We start from the raw sequence: 16,394 nt of genomic DNA on the forward strand, positions 1-16,394 counted from the left end.
ATAGATGATCAAGCATAGATCTATTCATATGACACATTGAGGTTCGCACAAACCCTTGTATCCAAATACAAACATTAGGATTAAAACTACAATACCTTGAGATTCATTTGATAGCGACCATAATTATCAATCCTATTCGGGAATTGGGCTAGATGCAAGCAACATTTGCAGACCTCAAAGGTAAGAACTCTAGGGATTAGGAAACCTTACATCACTTTTTGTACTTGTTGGGAATAAGGCTGGGTTATCGATCAATGAAAGTGAATAATAAAACTTACGTCATGTTCAATGCTTGAAATCCTAACATATGCCTTAGTCGAAGAAAGGAGTGTTAGGTAAATTTTACATAGAGTCACTCTTTGATTCCAAGGGGGAGAGCAAATATGTGACGGCAAGGTTATCACGATTATTCCTGCAACGTTGGAAATATATCACCATTTTGTTGTTTGATCAAATGAAGCCCTAAATGCTTTTGCATTAAACTGATTGTTGAAATGTGATTTGGATGATTACTCAAAGTGCTTGTGTTTGATGGTAAAGGCATGGCAGGGATTTGTGATGACAAGTTGCCATGGGAAATAAAGGAACGTTTCCTTGGAAGATGATATTAGGCTGATTGCCCTGATTGTGCTTGATTCTTAATTGGATTAATTAAGGAAGGATATTTGCACGGGTGGATCATCTCCAAGATCGCATCACGGATTACCCCGAGAGGGCACTGCTTCATTCACGGGCCGAAGGTTGAGTGGTGAAAAGGCCAACCACAGAAAGTGTGTCTCACTCCTAGGTCACTTGGGGTCAGTGTGTCAAGAATCGTGTGATGGGGGGATTTGCTTGAGCTGTTGCGCCAAACACACACTATATACACAAGAGGAAGCTCACTCAAGAACACAAGAAGAGAGATGGAGGCCAAAACGTTTTCTTGTTGATTTTTCTTCTTCTTCCACACACTATACAATGTACAAAAAGTATAGATAAGATACAACATAAAGGAAAGTGGCCTTCTAAGTCAAATAGTGCATAACCGACTACACTAATCGACTGGTGTTATATCTTTGCTAGCTGTAGGTAGGTGTAACAAACTAAATATAATAAGTGATAAATCAGTGGCCATGTGAGTATCATAATGACCACCAACATGCTAAGTGTAGACGTGTGGACTCATCTAGCCAGGTGGTCCATCATCAATGTCTGCACATGTTGAGCTTGCCATCTCAACACTCCCCCTCAAGCTCAATTCTATCTCTGCAACTCCAAGTAAGCTTCGGAAATTTCAAAGCTTCTCTATACCCAATGCCTTTGTGAAAATATCAGCTATCTGATCCTGTGTGCTGACATATACCAAGTCAATCTCTCCTGCAAGTACCTTCTCTCTCAAAAGTGGTAGTGCACCTCAATGTATTTTGTCCTAGCATAGAACATTGGATTTCCAGCTAACTGTATGCTGCTCATGTTGTCACAATGAATGACAACTGGACCATCTTCCTGCACATCCAAATCACTTAACAACTTTTGCAGCCATACCACCTCAGATGCTGCCATAGCAGCACCTCTATACTCAGCCTTTGTACTCGATAAAGCAACTGTAGGTTACTTTTTGCTGCTCCATGTAACTGCTACACTACCAAGAGAAAATATGAATCCACTAGTAGATCTTCTGTTTGACATGCTACCAGCCCAATCTGCATCTGTGTATCCAAAGACCTGTATATCCTTACTTGCCTCATAAAAAAATCCATAACGTAAAGTTGACTTCACATATCTCAATATACGTCTAACTGCATCCAAATGAGGCTTTCTAAGCATCTACATAAATTGACTAACAAGGCCAACAACATAGCTCAAGCCTGGCCTTGTCATAGTCATGTAAATCAAACTCCCTACTATCTTCTTGAACATAGTAGGGTCTTCTATCTCATCTCCAATATCAGCACTCAACTTCACATTTTGCTCCAATGGTACTAAAAAAGGCTTACATGCTGTCATACCATACTTGGATAACATATCCAAGCCATACTGCCTTTGGGATAGCCATATACCATCATCACATCTGATCACCTCAATACCAAGAAAGTATCTCAGCTCACCCAAATCTTTCATCTCAAACTTCTTCTTCAAGAATTCCTTAACTTCAGCAATCCCATTGTCACTGTCACCTATAATAATCAAGTCATCCATGTAGATGACTATGATGACCAAACTTGCATCTCCCTTTCTCACATAAAGTGAGTGATCAGCATCAGAAACACAAAATACAATATTGACAAGATACTCTCCAATCTTGTCAGACCATGCTCTAGGTACTTGCTTTGGCCCATAAAGTGCCTTTTTTAACCTGCACACATATGTGGGATGCTCTAAATCCTCATAACCTGCTGGCTGCTCCATATACACTTCTTCTTGTAATTCACCATGCAAGAAGGCATTCTTAACATCCATTTGCTGCAAACTCCAACCTTTGTCTCTGCCAAGGCAATCACACACCTAACAGTTGCCATCCTAGCAACTGGACTGAATGTCTCTTCATAATCTATGCCATATGTTTGAGCATAGCCTTTTGCAACCAGCCTAGCCTTATATCTACTAACTGAACCGTCTGCATTATGCTTGACTTTATAAACCCATTTACAGCCAATAGCTTTCTTACCCTTAGGTAAGGGTACCAAATCCCAAGTCTTATTGGCTTCTAATGCAACCATCTCCTCATCCATTGCTGCATCAATATCCTCAAAACAAGTGGGCTCAATATCCTCAACTAGTTTCACCATATAAGCATGATGGTGAGCTGCATAACCTTCAAAACCAAATCTTTTAATAGGGTATCTGACTCTGCTAGATCTATGTACCACTGGATCACTCAATAGAGCCTTTACATTACTATGAGCTCTCTGTACATTTGGTGTCCTGACTGAAGGAATGCCAAGCTCATCATTCAAACTCTCTGAACCACTAGAATCTCCATCAAATCCCAAATGACTGGTAGATGCATCATTACCATCCAACACTTTCTTCTTTCCTTTGTCCTTCCTTGCAACACTTATAGATCCACCTAAAGATGTGGGGCTACTCCTCAGTCTCCCAAGCCAAGGGCTTATTGTAGGTGTAGTACCAGATGATGTTTCTGGTCCACTAAGAATTCGTGATTCTTGTTTATCTTTCTACACATAGCTGCCCTGATCATTATCATAATCCAAAACATCACCAGTAGGTGTATACCAACTTCCCATGTCATCAAAGATAACATCCTTGCTCACTCTGAACTCACCTGTGATAGGGTTATAACAACGATACCCTTTCTTCTCTAAAGAGTATCCAATAAAAATACATTTTGATGCCTTTGGATCAAGCTTCTTCTGTAGCTCATCTAGCACATGAACGTATGCAACACAGCCAAATACCTTCAAGTGCGATACATTAGGCTTCTTGCCCCTAAATCATTCTTTAGGAGTCATCCCATGAAGTGCAGCTGTGGGAGTTCTGTTCATAATGTAGACAGCAGTATGGACAGGCTCAGACCAAAAATGGTTGGGCATATTCTTTTCAACCATTAATGCCCGTGCAACTTCTGCAATATGCCTGCTTTTTCTTTCTGCAACACATTTTGCTGTGGGGTATACCTGCAAGTAAATTGCCTCTTTATCCCATGAGTCCTCAAGAAGCCTCTGAACTCATTAGAGAGGTACTCTCCCTCTCCATCTGATCTCAAGCACTTCACTTTTAAGCTTTTTTCTGTTTCAATAGCTGCCTTAAAAGATTTGAAGTGCTCAAACACATCACTCTTTTCCTTCATGAAGTATACCCATAGCTTCCTTGAATAGTCATAAATAAATGTGACAAAGTATTTGCTACGACTAAGAGATACATTTTGTGTAGGCCCCCAAACAACTGTATGACCTACATCAAGTATATTTTTGCTTACTTCTCTATCATGTGAGAAGGGTTGTCTCGCCTGCTTACCAAACTCGCATGCTTCACAGACTTTATGCAATTCTGCAACTCTAAAAGAAGGCAACCTTGTAACCAATCCTCTGGACTACATTAATTTCAGCCTTTGCACATTTGCATGTCCAATATGTTTATGTGATATTTCAATATCTGCAACTACTCCTTTTCCTTTAGCATACATAGCAGCATCCATTGCAGGAATTCTAGCATCTAAAGTGAACATTCGGCCAACTCTACTTCCTTTTGTGACCAACCTTCACTTATCATTAAAGTCTTTTACAAAACAACCTTTTGCATTGAATCGGACCTACAACCCCTACTCTACCATTTAGCCAACATACACTAGATTCTTTGTAATTGATGGCACATGTAATACATCTATCAAAATCTTTGTCTAGCCATCATACAAGGGAACCTTTCCAATGTGTGAAATTGGGTGGCATGAATCATCACTTGTTTGCACATAACCTGGGCTTTGTAAGTCATGCATCTCTCCAAACCATTCAACATGACTGGTCATATGATTAGATGCACCTGAATTGACATGCCATACATCATCATGTGTCCCCTTTCTTGTAACTGTATTCATCATATGCTGCATAACAAACAGATGCTTATTTTTGTCTTTATTCTGTCGTGAAGATGATGCATAGTTTCCTTGCTGCAATTTACCACTGCGAATATCATCCTTCTTAGCATAAAAATTGGCTACAATATGTCATGTTTTGCCACAGTAATGGGAAACAATAGTAGAATTTTCAGAGCCTCTGTTCTGCCATCCACCTCTTCCTCTAGAGCTCCCCTTGCCTCTAGAATTTCCTCTGCCTCCTAAAACTTGCATTTCACCAAACTGTTAATTGAACCTGTTTTGCTGGTTATCGCTAACACGTCCCGTACCACGGCCTCTCGAAGAGGATCTACCACGTCCCCTTCCTGAACTCGAGTAAAATGCTTGGACGTGTTCACCATTTCTTTCAGATGAATCATCCTGCATATTGATCTCTTCAGTAATCATGAGAGAGATCAACTCATCAAAAATCAAGAAATGGCTTCCGTACATATATTGAAGTAACAAATGATTTCCATGCCTTCTCATTTTTAAGGCCACTCAAAGTGGATGAAACCAAATCATCATCATCTGGCATTGCATCAATCACTGCTAAAGCATCTACAATGCTCCTTACCTTCAACACATACTCATTGACAGACATTTTCCCTTTCTTCAAGGCATTCAACTCTTACTTGAGTTGAATCTTTCGTGCCTTTGTATTTACTGAAAACATGCTCTCAAAAATTGTCCAAGATGCATGTGAAGTTTCTGCATTCTTGATATGTCCCAACATTGTATTATCAATGATGTGCAGATAACTAGTACATCACCTTTTTGTCTTTCGCATTCCATTCTTTCCATGCTTTTAATACATCTACAGTAGTCAGAGGAATACCCAGCTCTAGCTCTTTTTCTTCACCTGAAACAAACTCATAAAGGCCCTTTCCAATGAGGAAGTTCGTCACACAAAACTTCCATGAAGGGTAGTTGTTATTGTCGAGCTTCTCAATAATGGGATTTCCACTGTTCTCTACCATTATCACAAACAAGGATACAAGACATCAAGCTAGTCTTCTGTAATCTTTCACAACACGTGCACAGCAATACACCAAGCAACCTTTTTCATTGATTGCTCAGTAGTACATGTAATCCGCAACTTGTTTGTAGATAAACCTTACGTTTACTTTCTAGAAACACCTCAAAAAATTACAGATTCAAAATCTGTAACTTGTGCACCCACTTTCAGTCAATACATTCAAAATCACAGTGTACTCTAAAATTGATGTCCGCAACCTTGCGGCTCTAAAACGGGGCCTGAAACGGCCTCAGATGTCCGAAATAACTGCGAGAAATCCCTAAAGGGCCTATCTGCAAAATATGCAGTGCTCTGCTCACACACCAAATCTCACAGTAATCTGAGATTTTCACTCTAGCCTTCTTCCAGTGCCTCCACAGGCACTATCCAAGAGAGAGAGTGGAAGAATGGGAGCTTCTTACCAGTTGCTTGCTTGCTCAAACCTTACTTCTTCTCCTTCACTTCAGCCTTCAAAATCAGTCTCTCTCAGTGGCACGACTCTGATACCATGTCAAGAATCGTGTGGTGGGGGGACTTGCTTGAGCTGTTGTGCCAAACACACACTGTATACACAAGAGGAAGCTCACTCAAGAACACAAGAAGAGAGATGGAGGCCCAAACATTTTCTTGCTGATTTTTTCTTCTTCTTCCACACACTATACAATATACACAAAGTATAGATAAGATACAACATAAAGGAAAGTGGCCTTCTAAGTCAAACTGTGCATAACCGACTACACTAATCGACTGGCGTTATATCTTTGCTAGTTGTAGGTTGTTGAGATATTTGCAATTACACCTACTTCAGTCCCTTTGTGAGGAGCGGTGAGGGCTCAGGACCAAAATCCCATATGCACAGTAGGAGAAAGTACCACCACTCAAATCCTATAAAGCATTGTACTTGCACTCTTTTTCTAATGCAATGATAGTACTCTTTTCTTTCCAGTAAAGTGTCATGTCACTGTCAATACACAAGATTGTGTTTATGAGTCCAAGTCTCAATCTTGGAACCTAATTCACTTGTGTAACAATTTATCCTAGTTAGGGTCATTGTCTTCATGAGTTTCTTTTTCCTCTTTCAACCTCCATAGCTTTCGCATCTGCCATGCTCTAGATCCCGCGTATTTCACATGGTATCAGAGCTTAGTTGAGCATGGCCCAACTCTCCTTTCACTCCTCTCAGCTCCTTTCCATCTTAGGTCAGCTTAGTTTGAGTACTGGACCCTATCTCTAACTTCATTCGCATTCCTACCTTCAATGAAACTTCCATGGTAGCCATAGCCAATAGCACCCTGCCAGCTTGAAGCTTTCATATCTCTCTCCACAGGCCAAATCTCTTTACACTTCCTTCTGAAGAAGTGTTTCTCTACTTCTAGAGCTTATCCTTGGCACCTCAATCATTGAGATTGGGCAACTATAGCTTCAGCATTGCCTCTTTTCAGAGTTACTACCATAACTGTGTCTGTGGACAACACCTACCGACCTCTGTTGGAGCAGCCATATCTCATCAACCAGGCCATATCTCTTCGAGCTTTCTTCTTGAGAGTTGTTCTTCAAGTCAATGCACAACTTATTGGCATAAAAATCAAGGAGATTGATGCACACCGTGCTTGGCATTTGCATTTTCCCAAACTTGGGGTGTAGTTTTAACAGTGACCACTTTGAAGGCTTAGATCTCTCAACTCGGGAAAAATGAGTACAAACCCTCTTAGGGGGAGTTAGTCCCATTAGTGAGAGTCCTCAATCTCAAAGGGTTTGAGCAGATTCGACTTGTGGAGCTTGTGGGAGCTCATTTACCAGTCGGCTAGTCCCTGTTTTGACAGGACAGCCATAACCAAACTTCACCAAGCTTAAAAATCTCATCATTTTCTCTCTTCTGCCACTAGAACAACCCACTGCCACTCAAATCTAAAGGTCCCAGCATCAAATCAAGAAGGGGAAGAAACATAGTGTCTATTGCTACTCATTTTTAGTGATCTAAACACTTGTGTCTCTTGACACATCTCAACCAACTCTTATGCTGCTTAAATTTGATAAGTCTGAAGCTGATTTGCTATTAGTCAACCAATCTTGTTGTTACTTTAGAGCATCCGCTACTCATCCTCTATCATTGTGATCATCTTCTTGTTTTATTTGTTCTTGAGAAATTGAAAGAATAGAGGAGAGGGGGCATCACCATCTAACAACCATTTTTTCTCATTATAAAACTCTCAAAACTAGCCCTTTCTAGAGTTTCAAGCTAAGCTTTAACATCATGTAACACCTAGTGAAGAATGCAAGCATTAAGACGATGAGAAATCTCATTGAGAAAATACTCTTTGTACTTTTCAACACCATGTTCTTTCTCCTAGAAAGACCCTTAGAATGGCCGTACCTCTTTGTAGCCCAAGTTATAACAAAAATACAATTCCTAATGGCCCACCCACCTAGTATTTCATTTTGAAGTTCTTTGGATCTTCCAATGAGGATCGAGATGCCTTCATTAGCTAATTTGATATTACTCACATGATCAACTTCCTTGGTCAAGTCAATGATCCTCATAAAGTTTCCATATTCTAATCTTTGATGTGGAAAAAAACTATGACTTGAGCATGAATGGCGAACCTAGAATGATGTACTCATTGCATTTTGTATAGGTTTCAACTTGATTGAATGGATGCACAGAAGCTATAAAGATTCTGCAATCTTGAGCAAGGCAATAGATTTTCCAAGTGTATATAACCAAGTTTACCATCCTCAATAGTAGATTTGGTCCAAATGCCCAATCCAAAGATGAGATGTCGAATACCTTGTATGCCTAAGGTTTCAATAAGGCAATTTGAAAAGCTTTGCTTCCAATGACTTGTTTGGTAATAGTATAGACCCATTTTAAGAGAAAGCAGTTGAATTAGAACAATTTCTATTGAAGGAAAAGTCAAGAACATAACAAAAATCCACCAAGTCTACCCACAAAAATCAAAGTGATGACACTACTAATTGATAAGGAAAAGAAAATCTTAGAACGCACTATAAAAAAATAAAGTAAAAAACCTATGGTGCACATAATGCAATAACCTCAACCATATTTAGGTTGAATGCAGTCTAAATTAGAGATAGTGTAGTATTTGTAACATGGCCATTCATAACACTGAGTATTGCTTCGTACTACCAGATGGCTTGCTCAAGAGGATGGAAAGGTACCGGAGCATCCCCATCACTAGCCAATGGACCTCCATTCTAGCCAATCACGCTCAAACACCTGTAGTTTCTTACACAAATTAAGAGTGCCAACAACTCAAGGATAGCCATGGTATGCATGGCAGAGGAGAAAGAGGTTGAGGAAATTTCTAGCCATTCTCTAAAAATTGTTTCTCCTGTATGTAGGAAGGACACTAGAAATTCAAGTGTTCGAAAGCTCAAGCATATGATTCCTAGAAAAGACAAGGACAAGGCTTGGCACCCATGCCCAAAACATAGTTGAAATGGATTTGGAAGTTCAAGTAATAGCCTAATCCCAAAAAACATACAAGGAAGCCACAGTAAAATCCACAGGCACTTTGCAGGTAGAGCAAGAGAAAGTTCACCATCAAGTGGCACGTTGGTCATGAAATATTTGCCGCCAAGCTCTAATCCATAAGTTAGACCCAAAAGTTGGTTTGATAGCTCATGCATATAGCAGAATCCTCCATAGCACAAGGATAATTGGGATGCTAAAACCCCAACATGAATGAAAGGAAGGTGCATTGATGAATTGTTGTAGTCTAGCTAGAGGGGTGCACACATCTTGCTAGAAAATGGGGTACAATAAGGTGTGATGAATTGTTTGTAGTCTAGCTAGTAGAGGGGTGTGCACATATTGCTAGAAAATGGGGTACAATAAGGTGTGAAGATAAACCCACACCCAAGATGGAGTCACCCAAACCCTAACATGGACATAAGTTTAGAGTCTACAAAGTCAAAACCATAGTAGGAATATGGATAGGCAGTTCCAACTCCAAAATAATAGAAAAACAAGCAAGTTGTGAGAGATGACCTAGTGCAGTTAAGAATCCAGATGGTCATTCTAGAATTCACAAAGGGAAGCATCCATGGATTTATCTTGGCAAACATAAATAATGGTATACTAGACAATCATCCTAGTAGGGAGTATAAGAAGAATTCGAAAGACCATTCATGATGAAGACATGGTAAGGCCCTAGAGGCTAGCCTTGGAGGCATTAGAAGCCAAAAAATGATGCTGAGTCCACAACAGCAGTGCAACAGAAGGGAACATGCAAGCAATTTCAACTATATCGGACTCATCCAAAGGATCAACCAGATGGAGGACTAGTGAATATTATTGTTCCATTAGGAGATCTCTTGAATATTGTACTAGCTTTCAAGGATCACCTATTAAATATGATTCAACCAAAGTGACCAATGTTATCAAAACCTAAAGTAGTGGCTGTGATTTCTAATGCTCTGAAGGTGACAGTTTGAAAAATCCAATAAGAGCGAGTACCACTATGTCCACTACATGATTTGACCATTTAGGTGACAGTTTGAAAAATCCAATAAGAGCGAGTACCACTAGGTCCACTACATGATTCGACCATTTTGGTAATTCCTATTCAATACAAAGATTAAATTATCCAAAATGTCTTGCTTGATAACGGATTGGTGTCAGCATCATCACAATGGAAACCTATCGAGAATTAGGATTCACGGATTGAGGACTAGCCCCATTCCTAGCCACAATGGCAAATTAGCAAAGGGTGAGACCACTTGGTATCATATGGTTCGTAGTTTTGGAAATTGCTATAATTTAATTTCTCATTTCATTAGTTGTGTTACATATTGAGCACATAGTCAAAGATTACCACCTATTGTTGGGAGAGCCTTGGCTTGGGCCTTGGCTTTGCCAAGTAAGAGTAATCTAGAATCGAGATAAGGACAAACTCACAATCTGCAAGAATTACCATAAAGTCAATGTGTTCTTGAAAAATGTCACCCCTCTCTCACCACAATATAGACCGAAATAGTCAATACATTGAAGGCTTAAGCGATGATGATGATGAGGAATTTCTAAAGGCTAATGTAGATTTACAACTATGGTCTCTAATTAATGTGTTATAGATCACATAATAGTATATGTAGCCACAGAGTTTACTCAACAAAATCCCAGAGAAGGAGGAAAAGGATAACACTCCAAATAGTTCTAACATCTAGAACTCAGACTGTGAGAAGCAAGATGCTGATATGGATGAGATTGATGAATCTTGTTGAGAATCAAGCTCTATCGACTCTTTAGTACAACTATAATCTAGTTGTACAACATGTGTGGTACAATAAGTGAGTTGATGACTCAACCATAGTTCGTTAGTAGGGTTAGTTAGACCTATCTCTCTTTTCATTATTGTAGATTAAGTGTTTGACACATAGCAATGAAGATGGAAAAATGAAGACTATGAGAAAGCACACTACTCTTTGCTCTAGCTCGAAACTGTGAGGTGCCTCCTCCAACAAACTCGGAGGAGTCCTCTAGTAGTCGACCGAAATTCATATCCATGGACATCATCATCCCGTCTCCCCATCGGAAACCTTGGAATTAGTTGAGCATGGGAATCTCAGTTCTACTTCACAGGGGAAGCATGGACAAGTCACCCCTAACAGCAAATCTAACATCCACCTAAGAAAGACCACTTTTTAATCAATCAAAGGTAGGAGTGAGGTTAACACACACCGCACTTGGTTCAAATAGAGTGAGAGACGGGGGAGAGTGTAACTCCATCCCCCTACCCATAAGGTAAAATCTCAGCTCCCGTCCCCTAAAATGGTGTTAAACATGGTAACTAATCCTATCGATATTGGGAGGGTCACGATTTAATTAACTCTATCTAATGTTGGAAAGTTACTCGACTTATCAGGTCCACCTAGCCACAGGCGTCCAACGTTAGGATTGAAGCCTCCCACTTTCCTCGATGGGGTTTACTTAGTTTTCTAATTAGTAAGACATACTACCACACTGTTTGGACATATAAAATCGGTTTCCTTTTATTACTCCATTAAATTGGGTTCGTTAAACTCGATCTTTAGCACGTAATGGACAATTCCCAAATTAGATGCTTTATTTCACTATCACTCTGCAAAGTAGTACAAATCCATATTTCCACAGTAGAAAGACATTGTCTAGCCTAAGATAGGACCTTCCAATCCCTAGCGATTGGGCTGTATGTGATCGCACTTCATCGGCGGCCAATAGGGAATTTAGTGGCTCAGAGCCCCTCTAAGATTTCTTGAGCCTCTGGAGCTGTCCTACATAATAGAGGCACTTACACTCGGCCCTTTATCCTCTCAGGTGCTCGAGTGATAAAAAAACCAAAAACAACTACCTCCCTCTGGAGCATAGGACCCCGACCTGTAGGTAAGTTTTTCCACACTCCGCAGAGTGTAAGGGAGCATTGGGTTGGGGACCCCAATGTCCCAAACCACCACAATCCACAACTCGTCTGGCTGTGCAAGCCCAGAATCATAAGAGCCATAACTCATCATTCACAAATCCAAAAGCAGTCATAACCATAAGACATTTTAACATAGTTGGTAATGCGATGCATAGAATCTACCCCTTCATCAATTTCAGTGTTCCTTCCTAAAAGGCATTTGATAATACTAACATGCTTTTACAAGTCTAACTAATCGTGATCCTTTTCTTATGTACTAACTTGATTATCTCTGTTTGGCCATCCATCATGATTACGGATTATAGTCGCAACCTCAATTTGTTGTGGGATGGCTGGTTCTTTGGTTTGAATGGGTTCAGGGTTAAATTCTGCTTGTGCTTTAGCATCGTGTTGAGTTCTATCATGTGTAGCGGTGACCACCTCCTCATGTTGAGAAGCTCTTTGAGTGTGACCTCCCTCAGCATCTCAATGTCTTTTAGGGGCCATGGAAGAAGCTTGATGGGTTCGGGCAACACTTCTGTGTAAGAGGAGAGAGAGAGAGAGAGAGAGAGAGAGAGAGAGAGAGAGAGAGAGAGAGAGAGAGAGTCTAATTGTAGCCGACCTTTGTCACATCAATATCAGTAGAGAGACTTCTGCATGGATCATTGTATGTCTCTATGTGTTCCTCACGTGACGCTCTATCCTTGTTTATATAGTAGTAGGGGGGAGGGGGGTAAAAAGAGGACATTTGCTTTTTAGCGTTTTTGATGTTATCATCGATTATAAAGAGGGGACACTTTCTTTTAGCATTTTTTGACGACATCATTGATGACGTTAGGGAGGGGCTTCATTTTCGTAGCATGAATATATGGGTGAGTATTGCACTACGCACTGCGTGGCTGGGGCAAGCGCATGACCAAGGCGCACGACCAAGGTGTCGACTAAGGCATAGACCTTGGCATTTTGGCCTTGGCATACTTGGCAATGGGCTACCAAGGCTTTGTTGGTGCCGTTGGCTGCGCGTGAGAAGCTCCCACTAGCTTGTAGGAAAATCTTCCTGGGAGGTCACCCATCCTAGCAGTGTCGTCACCCAATTGCACTTAATTGCCAAGTGACTATCCACTAGGCTAGTTCTTCTTATTGTTCTATACTATAAACATAGTTTTAATAAGCTAGTACTGGGAGGGTTTCCCAAGTTTTTCTTTCATAAATTGGCATATAATACCTTATTAATAATAACAATTATCTTCATAAGTAGAGCCAATTTCATAATTTTTTTTTTCTAGATGTGCAACATAAATTAATTTTCTTTGGAATGTATACCCACATTGTTTATTAAAATAAACTAAGCAATGGGAACATTACATTCTTTCCTCCTTAGAGAAATCGAGATGTCCTCCTCTCGAGAGAAATTGGGGGTATTCTTTCATAAGGGTTGCCTCATTGACCCAAGTGGCATCTTCTTCATGATAATTCTTCCATTGTACTAGGTGTTCTCTTGGAATTCGACTTCTTAGAGGTTTCTCCCTTGTATCTAGAATCTTCTTAGGTTGCATTTCGAGAATTCCTTGGGCAGGCATGATTATTTGTTCACGTCATTAAGCACATGATTAGGTTTTGATACATAAGGTTTCAATAGGCTTACATGAAATACATTGTGAATCTTGAGATGGGGTGGCAATTTAATCTTGTAGGCTTGCCTTCCCATTAGTTTGATTACTTCATATGGTCCACAGTACCTTGGACTAAGCTTTTTATATTTCCCAAAGGATAATGAGCCCTTTTTGGACCTTACCCTTAGAAACACCATGTCACCTTCCTTGGATGTTCTTATGGATCTTTCAAGATCTGCATAGCATTTTTGCCAATCTTGAGCAGCTTGGATATCATGTGGGATCAATTGGATTTGTTGGTCCATCTCTTCAAGCATAGACTTAGAAGCCTCTACTTTGAGAGTGGGATTTGAGAAGTTTAGAGGTGTACGACATTCTTGCCCATACAAGGCTTGAAATGGTGACATCTTGATTGTTTGTTGAAAGGCAGTGTTATAAGCAAACTCCACCAAAGGTGAATGTTCAATCCATCGTTTCAATTATTTGCCACAATAAGACCTTAGAATATCTTCAATGGTCTGGTTCACTCTCTCAGTTTGGCCATCAATTTGAGGATGATAATCAGTACTGAAGCATAGCCTCGTTCCAATTGCTTGGAATAGGAAAGTCCAAAACTTAGAGGTGAATCTGGAGTCTTGGTCACCGATTATGCTCTTTGGCAATCCATGTAACCTAAAAACTTCTTTGATAAAGACTCGAGCAATGTCAGATGACTTATAGGTTGTTTTGACTGGGATCAAGTGTGCAACTTTTGTCAATCTATCAACCACTACCATGATGGAATCATATCCACCAATAGTAGTGGGTAATCCAACAACAAAGTCCATACTAATTGACTCCCATTTCATTTTTGGAATGTCTAAGGGTTGTAACTCTTTGGACATCTTGATCCTTTCCACCTTGACTCTTTGACGAGTTAAGCACTAAGCTACGTACCTTAACACATCCTATTTTAATCTTGGTCAGGATAGCTCTTACAAACTGCATTGAGTGTCTTGGCATACTCCAAATGTCCTATAATGGGGATGTCATGTGCTTCCCATAGGATCTTGGTCTTCAATTCTGGTTCTTTTGGGATACAAAGGTGATCATGGTAATATAGACAACCATTGCTAGCATGCATTAGGGCCAAAAACGTTTCAAAAATGGCACTTGTAAGAAAATGATTAAGTTACTAATTAGTTGAGGTTTTAAAATAATGAACCCTCCAAATTTGGCCATTCAGACGTGATTAATGAGAGAATTTATTATTCATTTAAGAGGTTAGCCATTAAATGCCTAAGGACGTTAACTCATGTCAGAGGTCACTTTTCGGCCATTATTCTTTCAATTTGAATATATTACTGTCACGTTTCCCACCAAAATCACGCTTCTTTTTTCGCCTGCATTCATTTGAATCATCGTTCTCTCCTCTTCACTTTGTTTCTTAGTTCTTAAAGTAGATTTTACTCTGTCGTAAAATTTCTCACCAAAATCACGTCCGGTTCTTACCAGCAGCGTGCATTGGTCTCCCTTCGTCTCCCTTCGTCTCCTTTCACAAAATCTTGAGAAGGTGATCATCAACAATCAAAAGAGTCTCTACACAGAGGATTAATACCACTTACTTGCCGATTGAGCTATAGAGATATGGTCCTCCATGGACCTGAGACGAGATCATCTTGTTAGTTTTCAGCAGACCCAACTAGGTTGGGACATCCAAGCCGCATCTTTACTTCAACCCCTAAGATATCCATTCTGTAAGATTTTGTTTCAACTAAATCCAAGCTTTTTCTTCAATCTCTTCAATTTGATTCATAAGAAAATGGGTAAAAGAGTCCCATGGTGTTGATGCAAATTGGTAGGGATAGATATACTAAGGATAATCCTTAAGCTAATAGAATAGAAAGTGAAAATTTTCACTTTGATCTTGACACTTGAAAATAGAATATCTTCATTATACAGTGTTGTAATATCAACTTTTTAGCAATGACTAATTGATAAGACAAGGATAATATATTATAATTAGAAGAAAGGAAGTACTTTGATTTCTGGGAGATAAAAATATTTACCTAGTAATAGATTAAAAATATTTATTATTCAATTTTGTCTCTTAAAATATAAAAAAATTAAACAAGTAATAGATAGAAGTATTAGTGATATTGTGTATCATATCAACTTTAGGACTAAGATGATTTTATGTGTGCAGGATGCTTCGAAGAATATGAAGGATACAACTTCTTACTTAATATTAGCTCTTGGGAGTATTTTTCTCATCATACCCTCAACTATGATTAGCACTATGGGGTTTCAAGTTTCAATATCTTCAATTGTGATTCTTATTAGCACTATCAGATTTCAATACCTAAATGGTGGCTTGATGTCATGGGATGATACTACTCATGATATCATATCCTAGCAAATCTCTTAAGATCTATTCCCTTGATTTGTAAGAAGAAATAGAAAGGACTTGAATCTATTTCTTTCTCTCAGAACTCTGATTCTAAAGCAGACTGATTTTATAATTGAAAGCATCACTACATTATTGATCCTTTATCCTTGTATATCTTTTTTCAAATGTAATATATCTCAATTTCACAAAAAAAAGACCATCAAAATAATCAGTCTCCATTTCACAAAAAAAATTTACATAACTTTATTAGGCTCTGAAAAAATTTTAGAAATTTTTAAAGCTTTTTTTGAGCTCGTTTGCTATTTTAAAAATATTTTTAAGCAAAAAACGGCCTAAAAGAGACCCAAAAAATCACAAAAAAACCACCCAAAAATAGCATTGCCGATACAACGCGAATATGGGTATCTGAGACACTCGGATACCC

The sequence above is a fragment of the Lygodium microphyllum genome, chromosome 1 (genome assembly GCF_053477565.2).
Source record: "Lygodium microphyllum isolate KBCC chromosome 1, Lygodium_microphyllum_v1.1.10, whole genome shotgun sequence".
Taxonomy (NCBI): domain Eukaryota; kingdom Viridiplantae; phylum Streptophyta; class Polypodiopsida; order Schizaeales; family Lygodiaceae; genus Lygodium; species Lygodium microphyllum.